The 12,991-nt window shown below is 38.3% G+C and overlaps 1 pseudogene; it reads right to left on the bottom strand.

Moving 5' to 3' along the window:
* Nucleotides 1-812: 812 nt before the first annotated feature.
* Nucleotides 813-1,186, bottom strand: LOC101137422 (alpha-endosulfine-like; annotated as a pseudogene).
* Nucleotides 1,187-12,991: the final 11,805 nt, after the last annotated feature.

Here is a 12,991-nt window from a genome sequence, read left to right as displayed (position 1 = left end):
TATTTAACTCTATTTTAGCGATGAGGAAATGGAAATCCAGAGACGCTAAATGACTTAAAGGTTATACATGAGCTCTGCTGAGATGAAGTAGAACTAGAACCCAGATGCCTTGACTCCTAAACCAGCGCTTTTCCCATTATCCCACTATATTTTCAAAAGCAACATGCTGGAAGAGAGAGAGAAAAAGTGCCCATTTTCTGTGAGTAATGTTCATCAATCTTTACATTATTTGAGAGCCAGGGCAAACTGCAAGAGATACTAAGTAAAGGGGGCTAAGTGGACACTGTAGTTTTAGGCAAGCAAGTCTGTCTTTCTTTGTAAGGATTTTCTAAACCTGCCGTAATGGAAACATGAAGCAATAGCAGCATAAGGGACAAAACACTTAGAAGCACAAAAACATGTCTTATTTAATCTACCTTTCCCAACTATGTCAGGTTAGCTTTTGGATGTTAAACCTGCCGTATTATTCCCAAGGCTCAGCTTAATCAATTTTGGGATATTCTCCTCCAAAAGGAGAAATCACATCTCTCCAGTTTCTCACAAAAGAGAAAGCATTTGCAGCATTATCCAGTCCTAGTCTTTCCTATTTCTGGGCCCTACCTGGATTATAGGGAGGATGTAGGAGTCTCAATTTAACCAAAGAAATGGACTCAGAGTCCCCCTTCAACTTACATTACCTTCTCAGAAGCCACTAGGAGAATCATAGTCATTTCTGCCTAGTAACTGAGATCTGACTAGGTGTCCATTTCATCCCTGCCTATAATACATAAACATCCAGTGGGCTGAGGAGTAGGAGGAGAGGGCAGCCTGGGTTACCCTGCAAGCTTGCTGGTGATAACCAAGGACTTTCCCTGGGGCAGAATGTGGTCACCAGTCACCAGGTTCTTCTTTGGTTCTGCACTTGGAAGCTGCTTACTCTTCATCTTGGCTTTGGCCATGTTGTAGTCTCCTGAGACAAAGTACCTTTTCCCTTTCTGTAATCTCTTCATGAGGAAGTTGGAGCCTCCAGGCTCTTGTCCTAGGCTTAGGTATTTGGACTTTAGCTTTGGCTCCTCAACTCTCTCAGAGAGAATACCTTCTTTATCCTGCATCTTCGTTTCTCCTTGTTGGTCTTCTCCACAGGGTTCTCTCTTTCTTGTTACTGGGATGTGGTAGGACTGAGTCTCTGGGGCATAGGAGGGCCCATATAGTCCACCTGACAAGGGAAAGGGGAAGGGAAATGGGGACAACCTATGCTGCTGCTTTGGCTCCTGTCACTAGGGTTGCTCAGTCAAAATAGCCATAAATTGTTTTTTCTGATTTATTTGTATTGCTTATCTGTGTTCTCTTGCATCTCACTTAGTTTCTTTAATATCATTATTTTGAATAATTTTTCAGGCATTTCATAGATTTTCTTTTCTTTGGGATCTTTTACTGGAGAAGTGTTGTTTTTTCATTGGAGGCATCATGTTTCCTTGCTTTTATGTATTTATTGTGTCCTTGTGTTGATATCTGTGCATTTAGTATGAGTTACTCCTTCAAATTTTATGGATTGGTTTTTGTAGAGAAAGACTTTTTCATGTATTTATAGCATTGGTTAGGTAGGATGTTTTGGCTTTGATTCTGAGTGGCTGCAGTAGTATAGTGTCCGTATAATATTTTTCACTACAGTCAGCATCTGTGAGTTCCTCAGTGGCTTAGCTTGCGGTGGTTAGCAGAGGCTATGGTGAGGTTTTGCACAAGACAGGGATGCCAGGAGGGACAGTCCTTGGGTGTCAGTGGTGGCAGCAGCGAGCTGGGTGTGCAGGTCTTCGGGCCCCTGAGTAGTGTATGTGAGTGCCACCGATGGTGGGCCTAGGCAGACCAGTCCTTGGGCCTCCAAGCAGCTTGCTTGGGTGCTGGCAGTAGTGGGCCAGGTAGGCCTTGTGTTCCTGGATGGCATGCATGGCATTGGTGGTGGTACATGAGCTCTGCTGAGTGGCATGCACAGGTGCCAGCAGTGGTGGTGGTAGGCTGGATGAGCTGGTCACCAGGCCCTAGGGAGGTTCATGCGGGTACTGGTAGTGTGGGTAAGGTGGTCTCATTTCTTATGTCCCTGGACAGTGCATGTGTGCACTGGTGGCAGCAGCAGGGCAGGCCTACCCCCAGGCCCCCAGGAGCATGCACAGACAGCAGTGGTGATGGAGTGGGACTGTCCTCAGGACCCCCAGTAGTGTGCGCAGGTACTGAAGGCCACAAGTGGGGCAGATTTATCCCTGGGCACCTGGATGACATGCTCATTCATGCCAGTACGTAGGCCCCTTGAAGACATGAGCAGTGGCTTTGCTGCTAGAGGAAGGGAGGTTGATTACAGTGGTAGCAGCAGCCCTGGGCATGCAGCTCTCAGGCTCTGGGAGGTGTATGCTTTAGCTCCCCTTGTCCAGTGGCAGCCTCCTTGTTGCATTTCACCTCCTGTTCTTTGGGGTCTAGGATATTGTGTGGCTAGAGTGCTAGACAATGTGCTGTACTGCTGGGTCCAGTTGGCATCATAACACTGCAACCCTCTGAGGGATGTCAGTGGGGCTCAAGGGTTGTGGAGATGCAGGTAGAGCAAGATGTAGTCAGTTGGAAGGTGGGGTCTCAAAATGGTGCTGTGCTGCAGTTGCTTGGGTCTCGATAGTGTGTGGAACCCAATGCAAAGTCCCTCTCTGGAACCAAGCTCTTGTGTGGACTCCAGGCAGCTCCCTATACTAGTCTTGGGGCCCATGAGGGCTGAGAGGCTCTCCCTTGGCTGGATTGCCGGAGTTTGCATGGGAATGTGGCTCACTGGGGATATTTTGCTTACCTTTTTCCCTCAATGAGGAGTTTCTCCTGGCTCCAAGCCAATAGTGACTAGGCTGACTGCTTTGATTCTCTATCCTTTGGTGATTCAGAGGTTTCTTGTCATTTCCTTGCTGAATTCCTGTGTTCTGTCTTAGAAGGTCCATTCAACATGGGGCTATCTACTTGCTCTTTTGTCCTTCTTTGTGGAGGAGGTGAGTGCTGGGTACCTTTAGTCAGCCATTTCGAAGCTATCTAAATTGAAATGTTTTATAGATGCCATGCAATCAGTGATATCTTTAATAAATGCCTGAAATTCTATTAAAATCATGGAATACATTTGTTGCATACAAAGGTACAATGATTATGTAGTTCTGATAATAGTTCATATTGTTTATTATATTTTTATATGGTTTTAAGGTATGAGTAATTTCTAGATTACTCATACTCTTTTACTCAAGAAATTAATTTCTTGAAATAAATTATTTACATTCTTAAATAAGGAGATATTCTTAGATGAAATGTCTTTATTTCTAAGCCACATAATTTTTGTAACTTTAAGAATATAAAGAATATTCTCTTGAGCTGTTTTTCATAATTACATACTCTCAGTAGTATAGAAGAATTATAAATTATAATTAAAATTGATCTTTACATTGAATTCTTAGTCATGCATAGACTCCATATCACCTTTTAGAATTAGAAAGGGGAGATTTAAATTGTATAGACTATTAAATTCACAAAGTAATCACATGAGGGGGATCTAAAAAATGTCTGTAGTCTAAAGTCTTGTTCTTTACAATGTAGTAAAAATACATGCAATACAAATTTGGCTCTGAACTTTAAACTTGCAGAACTCTACAAACAGTACAGGAAATATGTTTTGAAAAATAGCCAGAAATCAAAGGTCAATTTAATATGCCTAACAAAATGAGAGATTACCAAAAGTGGTTTTCTTTTTTATTCCTTCCTTTTTTTTATTGAAGGAAAACATTCTATCCGTAAATGTCATTCACCTTAAAACGCTCAAAATAATTTCCAAAAGAATAAATCTTTTATTGAGATTTTTACACTGCTTATCAAAAAGTTTTCATTCTTTATACCTCACTTACTTTTGACATACCTCACTTACTTTTGACATTATAAATGTGTATTTCTTGAAAAGAATCTTTTATTAAATAAATATTTACATGTGACTCAGTCTACTACTAGTCCATGCAGTATGGATTTAAAGGTGAGAAGGCATAGTCTTGATTCATAAGGAGCAATTGGCATTTCCTAATGATTTAACAAGTTTAAGAATCATTATTTCAGAAAGACAACAAATATTTTCAATCTAATGCCATATGAAAACAAATTGTATTTTATCACTGATTTAATGTGGGAGGGTGTGTGTGTCAGTTTTGTGTGTGTGTCAGTTATATATTATTGTATAACAAATCTTAGTGGCCCAAAAAATGTACCATATTTCATAAGGTTTGACAGGCTCATCTGGATTGTTTTACTCTATTTACTCTTTATCTCAGCTGAGGGCAGATCTGACTGGGCTCCATCATCCAATATAATTCATGCACATGACTGGCAGTTAGCATTGGCTTGTATTTTGTTCCTTCTACGCATGGCTTCTCAACTTGGCTTAGACTTCTAAGTATATGGCAACTGAGTTCCAAAAGAAAGTATTTCAAGCAATGAAGGAAAACACTGCAAATCCTTTGAGACTTAGCGTCAGAAGTTACATAGCATTTCTTGTACTGCATTCTGTTAATGGATGCATATTACAGGGGTAGCCAGGTTACTGAGAAGAGAGGTAGAATCCAGCCTCAATAGAAGGAGGAATCAAATAATTTTTAGCCATCTTCAAGCACCTACAGGGGGAAAGGTCTCCATGTTTGTTGAGAAATTGACATGGTACCCTATAATCTGTTTCAGACTCTGCCATTACTTAAGTGATTACTTGCTTTTTCTAAACATTGCTCCTTTTTGCACAGTGATTGAAAACAGAGTTCATTGTGTGCATTGAACATTATAACTTTTTGATCTGGCACACAGCTTTTGAAAAATATATATGAGTAACATGGCTGCAGGATAATTACCATTGGCACATAAAAGTAGAAGAAAAACTTAAAAGTTTACATTTAATTTATGGAAGCTCATTGAAAATTTCTAAGTGCAGTTTATAAATATAACTTGTTTATGCTCATTGCTTGGTTAGACTCGAAATGACAGAAATTTTGATGATTGTTACACCACTCTTATAGCAGAGATTTCTAGGTATTGCCTCCTTTTCACTCTCTCCTCCTTCCTTAGTGTAGATTTATATATTTTTAGCTTAACTAAAGGATTACACTTCCAAGTGTCCATTGCAGTTAGTTGTAAGACTAAGTGCTGGTGATCAGTCGTAAGAAGTGTTGGGTGAGCCCTTCTTGTCTTCTTTTATTTTACTGTTCAAAGTAGATAATACTGCTGAACAAGGATCACATCCAGATATGGAGTGGGAAGCTGATGAAAAGAGTCTGGTTTCCTGATGACACTGTGGAACACTTATGCCAGCCCTTGACTGCCAACCTCAGGATTGCTTTTATGTGAGAAAAACAAACTTCTGCTTGTCTAGCTACTTTTATTTGGGATTTTTGTTGTCGCTGTTTTTGTAAGGAGCCACGCCTAATCCAAACTGATTCACCTGCTAAGCAAGTACTCTATTCTGAACTTAATGAAAATATAGTCAATTTTGAGAGTTATCTTTTCTATGGGTGATGTTTTAAACATGATTCTTGCCTTTTTTTCTTTTTTCTTTTCTTTTTGGCCTGCCACTTACTTGGTGGCTTCAGTGAAAGAAATATTGTATGTGTGCACATGTACTCATTTACATGCAAGGAAAATTAAAGAATTGTTAAAGCTGACCTCAGATAATATTCTGGTTGTTGTTTGCCAAGTACTAATTGGCCAAAAGCTACACCAAAAGAAGTGAATTCTTTTATGTCTATTGTTTTGATTATCAGAGCGCTATTGAGAATCTCAAGCAAGAAATGAGTAAGTCTAATAAAAATCAAGTAAAAAGTTAAATACTTTAACATTACTATGACTAATTTGTAATCAATGGTTGATACAAATAAAACTTTACAACATTTTATATAAATAGAAATATTTAAAAATGGCTCTGAAAATTTGTATACAAATCTTCGTCAGGACATATGTTTGCATTTCTCTTGGGTATATCCCTAGGAATAAAATTCTGGGTCATATAGTAACTCTATGTTTAATAATTTTAGAAACTACTAGACTGGTTTCCAAAGTGGTTGTACCATTTTATGTTGCCAGCGGAAGAGTATGAGGATTCTGCTTCCTCTACATCCTTGACAACACTTACTACTGGACTTTTTGATTCAAGACATCCTAATAGATGTGAAGTAGCATCTCATTGTGGGTTGTTTTGTTTTGTTTGAGGCACAATCTCCACTCACTGCAACCTCTACCTCCAAGGCTCAAGCAATTCTCATGCCTCAGCCTCCCAAGTAGTTAGGATTACAGGCATGCACCACCACACCAAGCTAATTTTTGTATTTTTAGTAGAGACAGGGTTTCCCCATGTTGGCCAGACTGGTCTCGAACTCCTGGCCTCAAGTGATCCACCCACCTCGGCCTCCCAAAGTGCTAGGATTAGAGGTGTAAGCCATGGTACCCAGCCTCTCATTGTGGTTTTGATTTACATTTCCCTGATAACTAATAATGTCAAATATCTTTTCATGTGCCTATTGACCATTTGTTTATCTTCATTAGAGAGGTAGGCCTATTCACCTCTTCGCCCATGATTTGACTGAGTAGTTTGCCTTTTTATTATTGAGTTGTAAGTGTTCTTTGTATATGCTAGATACAAGTGCCTTGTCAGATATACAATTTGCAAATATTTTCTCCCATGCTGTGAGTTGTATTTCTACTTTCTTGATGGTATTCTTTGAAACAATACCTGTTAAATTTTGATGATGTCTTATTTATCTTTTTTTTGTTGTTGCTTTTGCCACTTGTGCTTTTCGTGTCATATCTGAGAAACTGTTGCCTAATCTGAGGACATGAAGATTTACTCCTATAATACCTTCTAAAAGTTTAATGGTTTTAACCCTTATGGTTAGATCTATAATCTACTCTGAGTTAGTTTTTGCATACGGTTTCAGATAGGAATTCTGCTGAATTCTTTTGCGTGTGGATATCTGGTTGTCCCAGCACTATTTGTTGAAAAGATGATTCCTTCCCCACTGGACGACCTTAGCATCCTTGTCAAAAATCAATTGACCATCAATGTAAAGGTTTATTCTTGGACTCTCAAATTCTATTCCTTAATTTATATGACTAGTTTTATGCCAGTATCATACTACCTTGATTACTGAAGTCTGTAGTAAGTTTTGAAATTGAGAGATGTTAATTTCCCAACTTTGTTCTTCTTTTATTATATTGTTTTAGCAATTCTGTCTTTTGAATTTCTACATGAATTTTAGAACCAGCTTGTCCATTTTTGCCAAAAAAATAAGGCAGGTGGAGTTTTTTTGGGAATCACATTGAATCTGTAAATCAATTTGGGGAGTATTGCTATCTTAACAATATTAAGTCTTCCAATTTATGAACATAGGATGGGTTTTTTATTTAGTTACCTTTTATTTTTTAATTTATTATTTACTATTTATTATTTTTATTTTTATTTATTTATTTATTTTTGAGATGGAGTCTCACTCTGTTGCCCAGGCTGGAGTGCAATGGCATGATCGCGGCTCAATGCAACCTCCGCCTCCCAGGTTCAAGTGATTCTCCAGCCTCAGCCTCTCGAGTACCTGGGATTACAGGAACCCAACATCATGCCCGGCTAATTTTTGTATTTTTGTGGCAATGGGGTTTCACCATGTTGGCCAGGCTGGTCTTGAACACCTGAGCTCAAGTGATCTGCCCACCTCAGCCTCACAAAGTGCTGGGATTACAGGGGTGAGCCACCGGGCCTGGCCTAGTTAGTTTTTAAATACTTACTTCAATGATGTTTTATAGCTTTTTCAATGTATAAGTCTGATACATCTTTTGTTAAATTTATTCCTCAATATTTTTGATGCTACTGTAAATAGAATTGTTTTATTAACCTCATTTTCTAATTTTTTATTATTAATGTATGGAAATACAGTTGACTTTTGTGTATTGATCTTGTATCCTGCAACCTTGATGAGTTCATTTATTAGTTTTAATAGTTTCTCTGTGGATTTCTTATGATTTTCTATATACAATATAATGTTGGGTATGAATAGAGTCAGTTTTACTTATTTCTTATACTCTGATGCCTTTTATTTATTTTTATTTTATAATTGACCATACCAGAACCTCCAGTACAATGTTGAATTAAGTGGCAAGAGTGGACATTCTTGTCCTGTTCCTTATCTTAGGGTGAAAGCTTTCAATCTTTCAGCACTAAGTCTGATGTTAGCTGTGAGTTTTTAAAAAATTCATGTTCTTTATCAAGTTGAAGAAGTTCTGTTCTCATCTGTACCTAGTTTGCTGAGTATTTTTATAATGAAAAGGTTTTGGGTTTTGTTGAATCTATTGAGATGATTATGTGGGTTTTGTCCTTTATTCTATTAACATAATGTGTTACAGTGATGGATTGTCATATATTAGAAAAACTCTTCATTCCTGGGACAAATGCCACTTGGTCATGATATATAATCCTTTCTATATGTTTCTGGATTCAGTTTGCTAGTATTGTGTTAATGATTTTTCTGACTATATTCATAGGAGATGTTGGTCTGTTGTTTTCTTGTGATGTCTTTGTCTGGTTTTTGTATCTGGACTCATAAAATGAGTTGGAAAGTTTTTCCTCCTCTTCTATCTTTTATGGAAAAGTTGGCAAAGGATTGGTGTTAGTCTATTAAGTGTTTGGTAGAATTTATCAGGGAAGCCATCTGGGCCCAGGCTTTTTCTTTGTGGGAAGTTTTTTTGATTACTAGTTCAATCTCTTTTCTCTTAAAAGTTTACTAAGATTTTAAAATTTCTTCTTGAGTGAGTTTCAGAGATGTGTTTTTTTCAGAAATTTGTCCATTTCATGTAGGTTAATCTAATTCTCTGTTATACAATTGTTCCTAGTATTTCCTTATAATGATTTTTAATTTTATAAACTCAGTAGCAATGTCCCCTCTTTTATTCCTGATTTTAATATATTTTTCTCTTAGTCAAGCTAAGCAAATTTTTGCCAATTTTCTTAGTCCTTTCAAACAACGAATTTTGGTTACATCGATTTTCTCTATTGTTTTTCTTTTTTTTTTCATTTCATTCCTTTTTTTTATTATACTTTAAGTTTTAGGGTACATGTGCACATTGTGCAGGTTAGTTACATATGTATACATGTGCCATGCTGGTGCGCTGCACCCACTAACTCGTCATCTAGCATTAGGTATATCTCCCGATGCTATCCCTCCCCCCTCCCCCCACCCCACAACAGTCCCCAGAGTGTGATATTCCCCTTCCTGTGTCCATGTGATCTCATTGTTCAATTCCCACCTATGAGTGAGAATATGCGGTGTTTGGTTTTTTGTTCTTGCGATAGTTTACTGAGAATGATGATTTCCAATTTCATTCATGTCCCTACAAAGGACATGAACTCATCATTTTTTTATGGCTGCATAGTATTCCATGGTGTATATGTGCCACATTTTCTTAATCCAGTCTATCATTGTTGGACATTTGGGTTGGTTCCAAGTCTTTGCTATTGTGAATAATGCCGCAATAAACATACGTGTGCATGTGTCTTTATAGCAGCATGATTTATAGTCCTTTGGGTATATACCCAGTAATGGGATGGCTGGGTCAAATGGTATTTCCAGTTCTAGATCTCTGAGGAATCACCACACTGACTTCCACAATGGTTGAACTAGTTTACAGTCCCACCAACAGTGTAAAAGTGTTCCTATTTCTCCACATCCTCTCCAGCACCTGTTGTTTCCTGACTTTTTAATGATTGCCATTCTTACTGGTGTGAGATGGCATCTCATTGTGGTTTTGATTTGCATTTCTCTGATGGCCAATGATGATGAGCATTTTTTCACGTGTTTTTTGGCTGCATAAATGTCTTCTTTTGAGAAGTGTCTGTTCACGTCCTTCACCCACTTTTTGATGGGGTTGTTTGTTTTTTTCTTGTAAATTTGTTTGAGTTCATTGTAGATTCTGGATATTAGCCCTTTGTCAGATAAGTAGGTTGCGAAAATTTTCTCCCATTTCGTAGGTTGCCTGTTCACTCTGATGGTAGTTTCTTTTGCTGTGCAGAAGCTCTTTAGTTTAATTAGATCCCATTTGTCAATTTTGTCTTTTGTTGCCATTGCTTTTGGTGTTTTAGACATGAAGTCCTTGCCCATGCCTATGTCCTGAATGGTAATGCCTAGGTTTTCTTCTAGGGTTTTTATGGTTTTAGGTCTAATGTTTAAGTCTTTAATCCATCTTGAACTGATTTTTGTATAAGGTGTAAGGAAGGGATCCAGTTTCAGCTTTCTACATAGCCGGTTTTCCCAGCACCATTTATTAAATAGGGAATCCTTTCCCCATTGCTTGTTTTTCTCAGGTTTGTCAAAGATCAGATAGTTGTAGATATGCGGCGTTATTTCTGAGGGCTCTGTTCTGTTCCATTGATCTATATCTCTGTTTTGGTACCAGTACCATGCTGTTTTGGTTACTGTAGCCTTGTAGTATAGTTTGAAGTCAGGTAGTGTGATGCCTCCAGCTTTGTTCTTTTGGCTTAGGATTGACTTGTTGATGCAGGCTCTTTTTTGGTTCCATATGAACTTTAAAGTAGTTTTTTCCAATTCTGTGAAGAAAGTCATTGGTAGCTTGATGGGGATGGCATTGAATCTGTAAATTACCTTGGGCAGTATGGCCATTTTCACGATATTGATTCTTCCTACCCATGAGCATGGAATGTTCTTCCATTTGTTTGTATCCTCTTTTATTTCCTTGAGCAGTGGTTTGTAGTTCTCCTTGAAGAGGTCCTTCACATCCCTTGTAAGTTGGATTCCTAGGTATTTTATTCTGTCTGAAGCAATTGTGAATGGGAGTTCACTCATGATTTGGCTCTCTGTTTGTCTGTTGTCCGTGTATAAGAATGCTTGTGATTTTTGTACATTGATTTTGTATCCTGAGACTTTGCTGAAGTTGCTTATCAGCTGAAGGAGATTTTGGGCTGAGACAGTGGGGTTTTCTAGATATACAATCATGTCGTCTGCAAACAGGGACAATTTGACTTCCTCTTTTCCTAACTGAATACCCTTTATTTCCTTCTCCTACCTAATTGCCCTGGCCGGAACTTCCAACACTATGTTGAATAGGAGTGGTGAGAGAGGGCATCCCTGTCTTGTGCCAGTTTTCAGAGGGAATGCTTCCAGTTTTTGCCCATTCAGTATGATATTGGCTGTGGGTTTGTCATAGATAGCTCTTATTATTTTGACATACGTCCCATCAATACCTAATTTATTGAGAGTTTTTAGCGTGAAGGGTTGTTGAATTTTGTCAAAGGCTTTTTCTGCATCTATTGAGATAATCATGTGGTTTTTGTCTTTGGCTCTGTTTATATGCTGGATTACATTTATTGATTTGCATATATTGAACCAGCCTTGCATCCCAGGGATGAAGCCCACTTGATCATGGTGGATAAGCTTTTTGATGTGCTGCTGGATTCGTTTTGCCAGTATTTTATTGAGGATTTTTGCATCAATGTTCATCAAGGATATTGGTCTAAAATTCTCTTTTTTTGTTGTGTCTCTGCCTGGCTTTGGTATCAGAATGATGCTGGCCTCATAAAATGAGTTAGGGAGGATTCCCTCTTTTTCTCTTGATTGGAATAGTTTCAGAAGGAATGGTACCAGCTCCTCCTTGTACCTCTGGTAGAATTCGGCTGTGAATCCATCTGGTCCTGGACTCTTTTTGGTTGGTAAGCTATTGATTATTGCCACAATTTCAGCTCCTGTAATTGGTCTATTCAGAGATTCAACTTCTTCCTGGTTTAGTCTTGGGAGAGTGTATGTGTCCAGGAATTTATCCATTTCTTCTAGATTTTCTAGTTTATTTGCGTAGAGGTGTTTGTAGTATTCTCTGATGGTAGTTTGTATTTCTGTGGGATCGGTGGTGATATCCCCTTTATCATTTTTTATTGTGTCTATTTGATTCTTCTCCCTTTTTTCTTTATTAGTCTTGCTAGCGGTCTATCAATTTTGTTGATCCTTTCAAAAAACCAGCTCCTGGATTCATTAATTTTTTGAAGGGTTTTTTTGTGTCTCTATTTCCTTCAGTTCTGCTCTGATTTTAGTTATTTCTTGCCTTCTGCTAGCTTTTGAATGTGTTTGCTCTTGCTTTTCTAGTTCTTTTAATTGTGATGTTAGGGTGTCAATGTTGGATCTTTCCTGCTTTCTCTTGTGGGCATTTAGTGCTATAAATTTCCCTCTACACACTGCTTTGAATGTGTCCCAAAGATTCTGGTATGTTGTGTCTTTGTTCTCGTTGGTTTCAAAGAACATCTTTATTTCTGCCTTCATTTCGTTATGTACCCAGTAGTCATTCAGGAGCAGGTTGTTCAGTTTCCATGCAGTTGAGCGGTTTTGAGTGAGATTCTTAATCCTGAGTTCTAGTTTGATTGCACTGTGGTCTGAGAGATAGTTTGTTATAATTTCTGTTCTTTTACATTTGCTGAGGAGAGCTTTACTTCCCAGTATGTGGTCAATTTTGGAATAGGTGTGGTGTGGTGCTGAAAAAAATGTATATTCTGTTGATTTGGGGTGGAGAGTTCTGTAGATGCCTATTAGGTCCGCTTGGTGCAGAGGTGAGTTCAATTCCTGGGTATCCTTGTTGACTTTCTGTCTCGTTGATCTGTCTAATGTTGACAATGGGGTGTTAAAGTCTCCCATTATTAATGTGTGGGAGTCTAAGTCTCTTTGTAGGTCACTCAGGACTTGCTTTATGAATCTTGGTGCTCCTGTATTGGGTACATATATATTTAGGATAGTTAGCTCTTCTTGTTGAATTGATCCCTTTACCATTATGTAATGGCCTTCTTTGTCTCTTTTGATCTTTGTTGGTTTAAAGTCTGTTTTATCAGAGACTAGGATTGCAACCCCTGCCTCTTTTTGTTTTCCATTTGCTTGGCAGATCTTCCTCCATCCCTTTATTTTGAGCCTATGTGTGTCTCTGCACGTGAGATGGGTTTCCT

Source organism: Gorilla gorilla, chromosome 11 (assembly GCF_029281585.2).
Source record: "Gorilla gorilla gorilla isolate KB3781 chromosome 11, NHGRI_mGorGor1-v2.1_pri, whole genome shotgun sequence".
Classification (NCBI taxonomy): domain Eukaryota; kingdom Metazoa; phylum Chordata; class Mammalia; order Primates; family Hominidae; genus Gorilla; species Gorilla gorilla.
This window is presented reverse-complemented; position numbering and strand designations above follow the sequence as displayed.